Below are 13,480 nucleotides of genomic sequence, written 5' to 3' on the forward strand. Positions count from 1 at the left end.
GCAACATCCTGGCTAACCAAAGGTCCTGAGCCTGTCCACATGACAACTTCACTGCTAGTATAACCAGCATTCAGTAAAACCAGTGTACTAAAAAAAAAAACTACAACCAGGGACTTTCACAGAGTCTACCTCACTCCACTGCCACCTCCAACAGAGCAGGCGCTGGTATCCATGGCTGGGAGACCTGAAGATGAATCACATCACAGGACTATTTACAGACAATTCCCAGCACGAACCCAGAACCTGGTAGCCCTGCTGGGTGGCTAGACCCAGAAAAGCAATAACGATCACTGCAGTCAGCTCTCAGGAAGCCCCATCCCTAGGGGAAAGGGGAGACAACCCAGAAATAAAGCCACATACTTACAGCCAACTGATCTTCAACAAAGCGAACAAAAACATAAAGTAGGAAAAGGACACCTTATTCAACAAATGATGCTGGGATAATTGGCAAGCCACATATAGAAGAATGAAACTGGATCCTCATCTTTCACCCTATACAAAATCAACTTAAGACAGATCAAAGAATTAAATCTAAGACATTAAACCATAAAAATTCTGGAAGATAACATCAGAAAAACTCTTCTAGACATTGGCTTAGGCAAAGAGTTCATGACCAAGAAATCAAAAGCAAATGCAAGAAAAATAAAGACAAATAGACAGCAATTAATTAAACTAAAAAACATCTGCACAGCAAAAGAAATAATCAGTAAACAGACAACCCACAGAGTGGGAGAAAATCTTCACAATCAATGCATCTAACAAAGGACTAATAACCAGAATCTACAAGGAACTCTAACAAATCAGCAAGAAAAAAACAAACAATCCCATCAAAAGGTGGGTTAAGAAAATAAATAGACAATTCTCAAAAGAATATATACAAATGGCCAAAAAACATGAAAAAAACGCTCAACATCACTAGTGATCAGGGAAATCAAAACCACAATGTGATGCCACCTTATTCCTACAAGAATAGTAATAATTAAAAATCAAAAAATAACAGATGTTGGTGTGAATGCGGTGAAAATGGAACACTTTTACACTGCTGGTGGGAATGTAAACTAGTACAACCACTATGGAAAACAGTATGAAGACTCCTTAAAGAAGTAAAAAAAAGAACTACCACTTGATCCAGCAATCCTACTCCTGGGTGTCTACCCAGAGGAAAAGAAGTCATTATATGAAAAAGACACTTGCATAGGCATGTTTACAGCAGCACAATTTGCAATTGCAAAAATATGGAACCAGCCTAAATGCCCATCAATTAATGAGTGGATAAAGAAACTGTGAGAGAGAGATATATATATATATCTGTATGTCATATATATCACAGAATATATATGATATATATATCTGTATATATATATCACAGAAATGGTATATATATTCCTATTATATATTCATATATATTCCTTTTATATATTTGCATATATTCCTATTATATATTTATATATATCCATATTATATATTCATATATATTCCTATTATATATTCATATATATATATATATATATATATATATATATATATAACGGAATACTACTCAGCCATAAAAAGGAACAAAATAATTGCATTCACACCAACCTGGATGGAGCTGGAGACCATTACTCTAAATGAAGCCACTCAGGAATGGAAAACCAAACATGGTATGTTCTCACTTATAAGTGGGAGCTAAGCTATGAGGACACAAATGCATAAGAATGAGATAATGGACTCCGGGGATACTGGGGTAAAGGTGGGACAGAGAGGATGGATAAAAGACTCCACAAGGGGTACAGTGTACACTGGCTGGGTGATGGTTGTATCACCATCTCAGAAATCGCCACTAAAGAACTTATGCGTGTAACCAACCATCATCTGATACCCAAAACTACTGAAATAATAAAAAATAAAACAAAAAATAAAGCTTTTCTTTCTGTACCTCCTTTTGTGCATGTGCAAAAGTATCTTCAACTGATTCCTAGAAGTTGAAATGCCAAGTCATCACTTATGCGCAGCTTCGACTTTAACAGACATTACCAATTGGTTATGTGTGGTGTTGAGAGCATTTCTGCCATTCAACAAATGCATTGGTCTCTCTCCCTTCCAGGCATTTCTGCACTACATAGGTTTAGGTGGTACGATATGACTGGACAACAATTAACAAACAGAAGGGTTTTGTGATATTTACCATTTTTGAGAGTACAAAGTTATTTCTCATTTTTAATTTTAAGTTTTTGGTTTTAATTTTAATTCCCTTGAGAGCATATAAGAAGGTTGGGAACTTCATCATCTGTTTATTGACCATTCGGGTTTATTAGCCATGAGAATTTCAGCATTGAGGAGTTCATATTATTGCCAATTTTTCTATTGCATTGGCTATATTTTCTAAATTACCATTCATTCTAGATTCTGGGTATATATCAATGAACAATTTGTATCTATAAATTATCAATGTCATCTCCTAGTTTGTGTTTCATCTTTGTATTTTGTGTAACATACATTTTGTCATAGAGACTATGCTTTTAATTTAAAATATTTAAATGTTTAAATTTATTTATAATTTATAATTTTTGCTTATTTAAAATAGATTTCCTTACTGCTCTCATACATGTGGTCTCATAATTTTGCCTTTTTTCTTACTTTGAGTGGTTTGGTAGAAGTAAAAATTTGTAATTTGGGATACAGAACACTATTCTTATCCCTAAAGGATTAGACCTGTAGTCAGACACGTGTATAAAATTTCTTATATAGTAGATTCATTTTTTAAAAGTTAGTCAACATTAATGAATAAAAGTGTATTTTAAATATCTAAACACACTCCATCATTTATGAAATCAGTGTTAAGATATTCCAAATAGTGTAGTATCATCTTTAATTATTTTATCAAAGCATATTAATTCCAGGTTTTCCAGAGCCAAAAGAAGTGGTTCAGAATAGAAAAGAATGAGCAAAATAATACTTCTTAGTATTGTTAACGAGACTATATAAAGTCAGAAAAATATTCAGTGAAGATCATTTTATTATTTTATGTGACACTAAGTGGACATTTAAAGTATTTAAAGAATCAACAGAATGAGAATTCTGTTCAATAACGCTAACTGAAAAATTCAGACCAACCCTCCCAACAAAGACGCTAAAATATAACGGTTAATTTTCTTTTTAAAAATCTTCCTAAAGTAACAACCCTCACATAAGTTTTTACTACACCGAAACCTAGAAGAAGAAATGAATGAAACCATACAAGATCAGCACTCAAAACTGTTTTTGCCTCTGAGAATACATATATATATGTATATATATGTATATATGTGTGTGTATATATACGTATATTAATTATGGGAGAAAAATCCTCAGACATAATTGAATATTAGTGACAACGCAGGACCAAAGGAAAAACATAAAGTCCATGGTCCCCCTGAGATTTGAAATGTTTAAGCAGGAATCCTAATTTATTCCTTTTCTTTATGCACAAATTCAAAAAAAATAGATTTCAGAGTAAATGTGAATCACAACTAAACTAGTGCTCTCCCAAAGTTGCAGTCTAGCTTTGAACATCTAAGCAATGATCAGGAATTCTTCAGCCTAGAACTTAGAGTATAAGAGGAAAGACATGCAGCAATGAACAAACCGTACATTGTCTAGAGCAGAAGTTGGCAAACCACAGCCTCTGGCCACATCCGGCCCATCATCTGTTTTTGTAAATAAAATGGTATTTGAACATAGTTGCAACAATGTATTTCCATATTATTTATGGTTGCTTCAGCTCCACAGTGGCTGAGTTGAGTAGTTATGGCAAAGACAATATGGCCAACAAGGTCTAAAATATTTACTATGTAGATCTTTACAGAAGAGGTTTGCCCACCTCTGTCTAGAGCACACCTTCTGAGTTACCTTATTCTGATTCTGATATTTTATAGCTCTGTAGGTTATAAATAATTGACAGCAATACTCAAATTCTTGTCTGTAGACACGGAAAGCATCTCTCCCCCACTGTGACTGAAGAGAGTTTTATTTCCATTTGCACATTCATTTCCATATTCCTGATCTCTAAATATGTTTTCTGGATTTCCCTTTGAGCTACTTAAACATCTTCCCAGTTTCCTAATTAATGAGTTAAATAAAATCCTTAACACGGATTCATTTGTCCATCTGCATGAAGTCACGATTTTAAATTTCTTTCGAAAATTATTTTTTAACAGTGTTGTCAGATTAAATTGTCACTATTTGAGGTTGAGCTACATATTTGTGTAATAAAGTCATTCTTAGACAGCATATATTGACTTAATGATGAAATATGTAAGACTGCTGGGCCATTTTGCTATGCTGGGGGCAAATTTTTCCTGCAGTTTCATATTGAACCATTAGAATTCAGCAGACTAAATTGCATCAGATCCACTAGGATCTCATACGTTGAGATACATAAAGCTTATGACTCCACATATAGACGGTCTTGCTATTTGTAGAGCTGCCACACATTTGCGTCCTAAAAACCTGAGAACTCCAATAAAATGTGTTTTGCATGATTTCCATACAAAGTAAAATGTGGTGTGCTTATAATTTTATTTACTGCTTTGTTTAGTCTGGTTTTAAAGGAAAGGTTCTCTGTTTCAACAAGCTCAGTGAGAGCTAAATCTTGCACTTAAGTTTTACACATCCAATGATGAGACACATTCTCCAATGACGTGCTTCTGCTTCTGTACATTTCAAAATGTGTTTCTTTACAACTCATATATATCCAGTGCTGTGTGCTAAAAGAAATGCTGAAATAGATGACAACAGCTGAACTATACATGAACATGACTGTGACACACCCAGTTATATCCCCCTGAACACAAACCAATGGTATCACTGTCTCTACCTCCCCTTACCTGAATCCCAAATGGACCTGATCCACCCTACGTGAAGGGACATGTGATAGAAAGGAAGGCAGAAGGAAAGAAACACAGTCTAAACTAAACTGCATTAAAATATTTTACTTTTTAACATACTGCCAGGGTTCTTCTTGAGATGTACAGTAACATGTCGCAGGTGGAGTCTTGGCTCATTCATTTTATACCTTATGCTGGCTTAAGGCTGGTACTTTGCAGACCTGTAATTATATAATGAATGGTGGTTTCAGAAAGAGGATGCTTCAGGTATCATTATATCTTAATGTAACACAGGATGAAGGGGCACAGGAAATGACCAAGATCAAGATTTATTTGATTTCTCTTTTTATTACAAAATTTAAACAAATATTTTAAAAAGAAAAAATCATTTTGTCACAGCGTAACAATTTAGCCCCAATAATATACACCCTCTGACCCCTGAAAGGGAGAAAAAAAATCTAACCTTCTCAATAATCAAAGCTAAAGTCTGTTATCCAATAGTATGTAAAAAAAAAAAAACCACACATACACACTTTAAAGCCATATGTAAAGTTAAAGCAAATAGTGGTCTCAACTATCAGATTTAAGTTTTACCAAAGAGCTCTCAAAAATAAAAATTGATCTGATTCCTATATGTAGACCTAAATGTTTTCGTGAATTCTTTCCAGGTGAGCAGTTTCTACGACACTGTACCAGTGGCACCCTATTGTCACAGACATTATTATGCTGAAGGTAGATTGCAGATCTGTGAAATTAGGGTATTACAACATTTCTACAACTGGGAATCGATGCAGGATCAGTCCTTCACCTGACCCTTTCTCAACACTAAAGCCACATCATTAGATTGTACATATTTTACTGCATAAGAGCATCTGAGTGTTTGATGTCTTGAATTACTCAATTTTGCAATAATTTAAATGGACAGATGTCCCACTGTTCTTGATGCTCACCCACCAGATTTAAATAGCTTCTTTATTTAAAAAGATTTGTGTCTGCTCTCAAATATAGAGGAATTGATGTTTCACACGAACACATTTTGTTTGATAGGAAATCTACAAGCTCTGCAGAATCTCTGGCACAATTTACAATCAATATAATTTATTAAATTAGAAGGAACATTCTGGCCAATGTGAATACTGATCTCCAAAATTTGTCTTGTGCAACCTATCAGTAAAATACATGTGCTTTCAAGTATAAGTTATATCATTATATGCCATGAATATTAATAACTTTAATACACATAAAATACTTCCAGGTAAAGTTATCATATTTAACATACGCATCTACTTTGGCTGTCTCCCCAAACCCCAATAAATAACAGTAAAAATGTAATGTGAATATCATTAAACCACAAAGAAAAATAGAGAGGAGATCACAGCAATAAAACGTTGGAAGCTGAAAAGTACAAGACTAGGGATATATGACTTAAGAAATTAAAGCTAAGCTAAAGCTAAGTGTGAAAAGTCATTTTATAACATCCTAATTTATGCTGCAAAGTTCCAAAAGACTAAGAAATCTGAGGCACTCGGAATTCATAGAAGTGAGGAAAAAACACAAAACTAAAACTAGAAGCTTTAAAAAAAATTAGTATGGAAGCTATTCAAGAGCTCCTTTTTCTATTCTGACAAAAGATTGATAAATAGGGGCTGAGTGTAATGGCTCATGCCAGTAATCCCAGCACTTTGGGAGGACAAAGTGGTAAGATCCTTTGAGGTCAAGCGTATAAGGTCAGCCAGCCTAGGCAACACAGCGTGACCCCATCCCTTAACAACAACAACAAAATAACCAAATGTGGTGGTGTCCATTTGTAGTTCTAGCTACTTGACAGGATGAGACAGGAACTTGAGGCTGAAGTGTGCTTTGATTGTGCTGCTGTATTCTAGCCTGGGTGACAGAACAAGACTCTGTCTCTAAAAGATTGACAAATAGTAAGATGGTAAACTAAAAAAGGTAAAAGTAGTTAAATTAGAGGAGGAAAAAAAATGTGAGTGATCTTTGTGAACTTCCTGAATCTACACAATGCTTTGTATAAAACTAACACAAATAGAAGAGTTAATATATTTTAATAATTAGACATTACCCTCCCTAATTTGGAGACCACTGATAGAGAAAATGGACTGGAGAAAGTGAATTAAATGTAAAAGTCCCAGTACTGAGACCATCATTTAGGGTCAAGAAGAGGTGCTAAACTGCCACTGCACCGGGCCTCAGGTCACTCTCATCAGGAGTGACAGGAGTCACAGGTGGGATCGCTGCACCTTCCATGGAAGTGTTCAGGTCACTCAAGAGACAAAGTTCACACTCAAGTTAGACTGGGTCTCCCCAAACCTGGTGAAGAGTTATACTGAGTGTATAGCCTTCAACTGTTGTCATCACAGATCAAGAGGGGCTCCAAGATTCCAGTCTGCCTCATCTCTACCTATCTTAGCCTCATCACTATTAACTACATTGAGTCACCCGAAGTCATCTCAATAACCGGACACAATTTCTCTTTGTGTTAGTTGCTCCAAGATCCCTATCCCTCCCATCATTTTTGTTCTTCTACATTCTAAGTTTTCATATTGGGCTCTGAACATCACTACAGCTATTGATTTGAATCATTCCTTGGATGTCCTGTAGGAAGCTCATTCTCAACATGTACTAGATTGTACTCTAGATGCTCATTCACCATCCTACTTGATAACAATCCCATCTTTCCATTTTCTCATAATTCACTTGGTGTCATATTGACACTCTCCTTTCTCTCACATCCCACATTCAATCTGCCAGGAGATTTGGTAGGTTAATCTTAAAAACATGTCCATAATCCTCACCACATCTACTGCTTTCAATCTGGACTTTGCAACCACTCTTTCTTTCTTGGATTACTGCCATGGATTTCTAATAAATCTTTCTAATTTCTCCTTGCCAACCATTCCACATTCTATTCCCAATACAGCAGCCACGGGGATTCTTAAGCCAGATTGTGTCATTTCTCAACCCAGCCATGGTTCTTCATATCCTGAATCATAATATCATAGCCCTGACAATCATCTACAATGCCTCTGTATTCATTGTTCCCCTGACAGCTTTCTGGCCACACCAATCATTGCTTTTATCAAAGGCAATAGGCATGCTTTAGCCCTAGCTCATTGGCTCTATCAGTACCCATTGACTGGACCACTCTTCCCCTAATAACCACTTGGACTAGCTTCTTTAATTACTTCAATCTCTTTCTCAAATAACACCTGCTAAGGAGATCCTTCCTGACCATCTTATACAATTTTTGCATCCTGATAACACTTTCCCCACAGCACTCACAATCCCATATTCTGTTCAATTTTTTTCTTTATTTTTTAACACTTATCCCCTTCTAACATATCAAATAATTTACTTATGTGTACCTACTAAACCTTTTATTTACTTGGCATCCTTGTCATTCAGTGTTTCTTTCCTTCTGTTAGTGTGTAAGCTCTACAAGGCAGGAATTTTTGTCTTGCTCAACAATATTCTCAACTTCCTAGAACAATGCTGGCCACATAGTAAACACTCAAAAAGTAATCTCTGAAAGGATGAATTAGTATCACAATAGTATAAGCTAATGGAATAAAACATGTAAAACTCATGTGGCAATTGTAAAAACCTAGCTGGGGATTCCAGTAAATCAGAAGTTTAGGAATGTTTCAGTTTAATAAGGGAGAGATGGGATAAGAGAGCTCCTCATTTATGGACCAACTATTTTTAAAAATTGGCTCACCTGGCAGGTAGAATCATGGATAAAATCTGCTACTCCAAGATTTCCTATCTGGTCCTAGTATTAGGTTGCCACACAACCTAAGCCAACTGAGCATTTTTTAAAGGGATAACATATTGTACATATTCCAAGTCTTCTATGGTGAAGAGGAATTTAGAAAATTACTTGTCATACATAAAAACATGTTTATTTAAAAAAATCAAACAACCTACAAGTAAATGGAGTAAACATGAAAAATCCCCCTTTCAATTCTCTTCTCTCAATACTACTGCCTTTGCAGATGAAATTACTGTCAAACAGCTTGATATGTGTTATTGCAGACTATTTTCTAGGTGAACTGAGCATTTAAGCCAAAAACAATTAAGCCTGAAAACTGATTCTAAAATCCTCTTAAAATGGTATTGCTGATTCACTACTGGTTAAACATGTTTTACTCTTAAAGTTTTAAAATTAAGTATTAATGACAAAGGTAATTAAATCTTGAATAGTGATAATTCTATATTAAAGAAAAATTCTCATATTTTATGTTTTTAGTTTATGTAGCTTTTAAGACACTTTTCCTTATTGCAGTAGCAGATTAGTTTATAATTTAAACTTAATGTGTCTATATAAGTAATTGTTTTGTACTCACAATTTTAACTTGAAATTCCACTAGGCTTACAAAACAATTAGACCTTTAAAATAATTGGAGTCAGCCAAGGCATAAGTCTAATTTTCTAGATTTCCAATAACTATTTTTAAATGTGGGAATTTTGTTTTTATTTTGGGTGAGGAAAATGATACCCATTAAAATAAGAATCAAATGTATTAAAATTATGATTTTAAAAATAGTAAAATATGTTATATATTTGAATCCTTTTGTAAAACTGTCTTTATTGTAATCATTAAAATGTATTAGCTTTGCCAAGGCAATAATCAGATATGTAGTTAAAAGCTAAATGATAAATCAGAGTTTAAGAGTTTTATATTTAAATTTTAGTAAATGGAATGTTAATATAAAAAATAAAGCAGCTCTAAGCTAATTTTTTGTGCACAATAATACCCCCAAGGATATCTAATTTAATTTTTTTTAAAGTTCACATTGACATAAATGAGTTAAAAAGTTGTTGGAGACATGGTAATTTTGAATAGTCAGTAAGAGGAATAACTCAACAAAACATTTTTATCGGCATTCCCTTCAACTATCTCTCTTTCACCTGCTTCCTGGAATCATCTTCCAAATACACTGCTTGCACCTAAGTCTTGACTCTGGCTCTGCTTAGAGTGAAAGGCAAATATGGGACAGAACATCACAGTACTCTCAAGAAGACTTCCACTTCCAACCCAGCTGAAGGAACAGTGACTGGATTGACACACTTACCTAAAACAACAAAAAGCTGAAAAGAAACAAGTTTTCAATAAATATCAGACAATGAAATACAGTGATCCCTGAGAGACAAGAAATAAAGAAAATGAGCTGTACAATTTCCCTAGTTTGCAGTCTGGAAAAAAGTTTTCAGCTGGAAGTTCAGGAGGGCCTAGCCCAGTAGCATTATTATTATTATTATTATTATTATTATTATTTTTTTTTTTTTTTTTTTTTTTTTTTTTTTTAGTTTATGCTGTTTCTTTCGTTGGATAGATAAGCTTCCACTACTGTTTTAACAATGCAATTTTTAAATGAGAAAAACTCTGGTCATAATGTTTCTTCCCTCTCTCAGTCCCCCAACTTGGTGAGGTGTCATTTACAATTAAAAATTGTATATATTTAAAATGTATGAGCAGGGTGTGATGGCTCACACCTGTAATCCCAGCACTTTGGGATACCAAGGCGGATGGATCATGAGGTCAGGAGATCAAGACCAGACCATCCCAGCTAACACAGTGAAACCCCATCTCTGCTAAAGATACAAAAAATTAGCCTGGCGTGGTGGCGGGCGCCTGTAGCCATTCTTGGCACCCTTGAGATCAAAGAATCATAGATTGATAGATTTATCTTTTATCTCTAGGTTCTGTTTCATTGATCTATATATCTGTTCTTTCCTGCCAGTACCATATTGTTTTGATTACTATAACTTTGTAAGACATTTTTAAATCAGGAAGCATGACGTCTCTTGCTTTGTTCTTGCTCAAGATTGTTTTGGCTATTTGAGGTCCTTTGTGGTTCCACATGAATGTTGGCATTGGTTTTGTCTTTCTGTAAAAACATAATAGGGATTTTGGTAGAGATTGTGTTGAATTTATACATCACTTTGGGTGGTATGAATAAACATTTTAACAATGTTAGACTCCAACCCCTGAACTGGGAATAATTTTTCCATTTTTCAGTATTTTCTTCCATTTCCTTTATCAATTATTTATAATTTTTAGTATACAAACTTTTTACCTCTTTAGTTAAGTTCATTTCCAAGTGTTTTATCCTTTTTGTGATTATTATGAGATTGCTTTCTAAATTTCCTTCTGGATAGTGTATTACTTTTGTATAGAAACACAATTTTTACATGTTCATTTTGTATCCTGCAACTTTATTAAACTGGTTTATTAATTATTACAGGGTTTTTTGTTGTGTTGCAGGGCTTTCTCTTCTTTTTTACCCCACAAAGATACCTTTTGTATTTTTTTTTTTTTTAAGATCAATTGAAATCTACTCTTCAGGGTTTTCTGTGGTCATGTCTGCAAATGGATATAATTTTACTTCTTCCTTTTTTATTGGAATACCTTTTTTTTTTTTTCTTTTCTACTTGTTCTGGCTAGGACTTCCAGAAATATATAGAATAAAAGTGATTAGAGTGGGCCTCCTTATCTTGCTCTTGATCTTAGGAGAAAAGTTTTCAACTTTTCACTGTTGAGTACGATGTTAACTGTGGGCTTAGAGTATATGGCCTTTCTTGTGTTGAGATAAGTTTCTTCTATACCTATTTTGTTAAGAGTTTTAATCATGAATAGATGTTGAGTTTTGTCAAATGCCCTCTCTGTATCTATTGAGATGATTTATTTTCCTTTTGTTAATGTAGAATAACACATCTATTGATTTGCATATGCTGACCATTCTTGCATCCCATGGATAAATTATGCTTGGCCATGCTGTGAGATTATTTTAATGTACTATTGAATTTAGTTTGCTAGTATTTTATTAAGAACGTTTGCATCTATGTTTATCATGGATGTTGACCTGTAGGTTTTTTTCTTCTTTATAGTGTCTTTGTCTGGTTTTTATATTAGGATGGTTTAAAATTAACGGCAAATATCACAATTACTTTTACACCAACCTAACACATTATGACATTGGCCTTATAGAATGAGTTTTAAAGTGTTCCCTTTTTAAATTAATGGAGCAGTTTAAAGAGGATTTATACGAATGCTTTTTTGAATATTTGGTAGAATCAATCTATGAAGTCATCCGGTCCTAGGTGTTTCTTTTTTGGGGGATTTTCCAATTGCTGATTAAATCTCTTTATTTGTTATCAGTCTGTTAGGGCTGCTTCCTGTTGATTCAGTTGTGGCAGGTTGTGTGTTTCCAGGAGTTTATCTATGACTTCTTTGTTATGCAGTTGGTTGGCATATAATTGTTCATAGTAGTCCCTTAAGACCCATTTTAATTATGAGGCATGTATTGTAATGTTCCCTCTTTCATTTTCGATTCTATTATTTGAGTCCATTCTCTCTTATTTTAGGTGGTCTAGCTAAAGGTTTTTCAATTGTTTTTTCTTTTCAAAAAAACAACTGCTTAAAAAATTCTCAAAATATCAGCAAACTGAATTAAACAATACATTAAAAAAATCATTCATCATGACAAAGTGGAATTTATTCTTGGAATACAAGGATGGTTCAACAAATGCAAATCAATCAATGTGAGACATGGAATCAACAGAATGAGGAACAAAGATCATATGATTATTTTAATTGAAGCTGCAAAAGTATTTGCTAAAATTTAACATTCGTTTATGATAAAAACTCTAAAAAACTGGGTATATATAGAACATACTCAACATAATAAAAGCCATATATGGCAGACCCACAGCTAGTATCATACTGAATGGAGAAAAACTGAAAGCCTTTCCTCTAAGATCTGAAACTTGCCAAGGTCTTCCATTGTCACCACTGTTATTCAGCATAGTACTGGAAGTCCTAACTAGAGCAATCAAACAAGAGAAAGATGTAACTCACATTCAGATTGGAAAGAAAGTCAAATTTTTCTCATTTGCAGATGATATGATCTCATATTTGGAAAAACCTAAAGACTATACAAAAAATTATTAAAGCTAATAAACAAATTAAGTAAAGTTGCAGGATACCAAATCAACATAATAAAATCAGTACCATTTCTATATACCAACAGTGACCAAACTGAAAAAGAAATTTAAAATGTAGTCCCATTTACAATAGTCACAAATAAAATTCAATACCTAGGAAGTGACTTAGCCAAAAAATTAAAAGATCTCTATCATAAAAACTATAAAACACTGATGAAAGAAATTGAAGAATACACCAAAAAATGGGCAGATATTCATATTCATGGATTGGAAGAATCAATATTGTCTAAGGGTTCAATGCAATCTCTATCAAAATTCCAATGGCATTCTTCACAGAAATAGAAAAAAAAAATCCTAAATTTTATATAGAACCACAAAAGACCCAGAATAGCCAAAGCTATCCTAAGCAAAAGGAACAAAACTGGAGCAATCCCATTACCTGATTTCAAATCATACTACAGAGCTATAGTAACCAAAACAGCATGGTAATGACATAAACACAGACACATGAACCAGTGGAACAGGATAGGGAACACAAAAGCAAATCCAAACACCTACAATGAACTCATCTTCAACCAAGTTACCAAGAATATACACTAGGGAAAAGAGTCTGTTCAATAAATGGTGCTGGGAAAACTGAATATCCATTTGCCGAAGAATGAAACTAG

Source organism: Rhinopithecus roxellana, chromosome 3, assembly GCF_007565055.1.
Source record: "Rhinopithecus roxellana isolate Shanxi Qingling chromosome 3, ASM756505v1, whole genome shotgun sequence".
Taxonomy (NCBI): Eukaryota; Metazoa; Chordata; class Mammalia; order Primates; family Cercopithecidae; genus Rhinopithecus; species Rhinopithecus roxellana.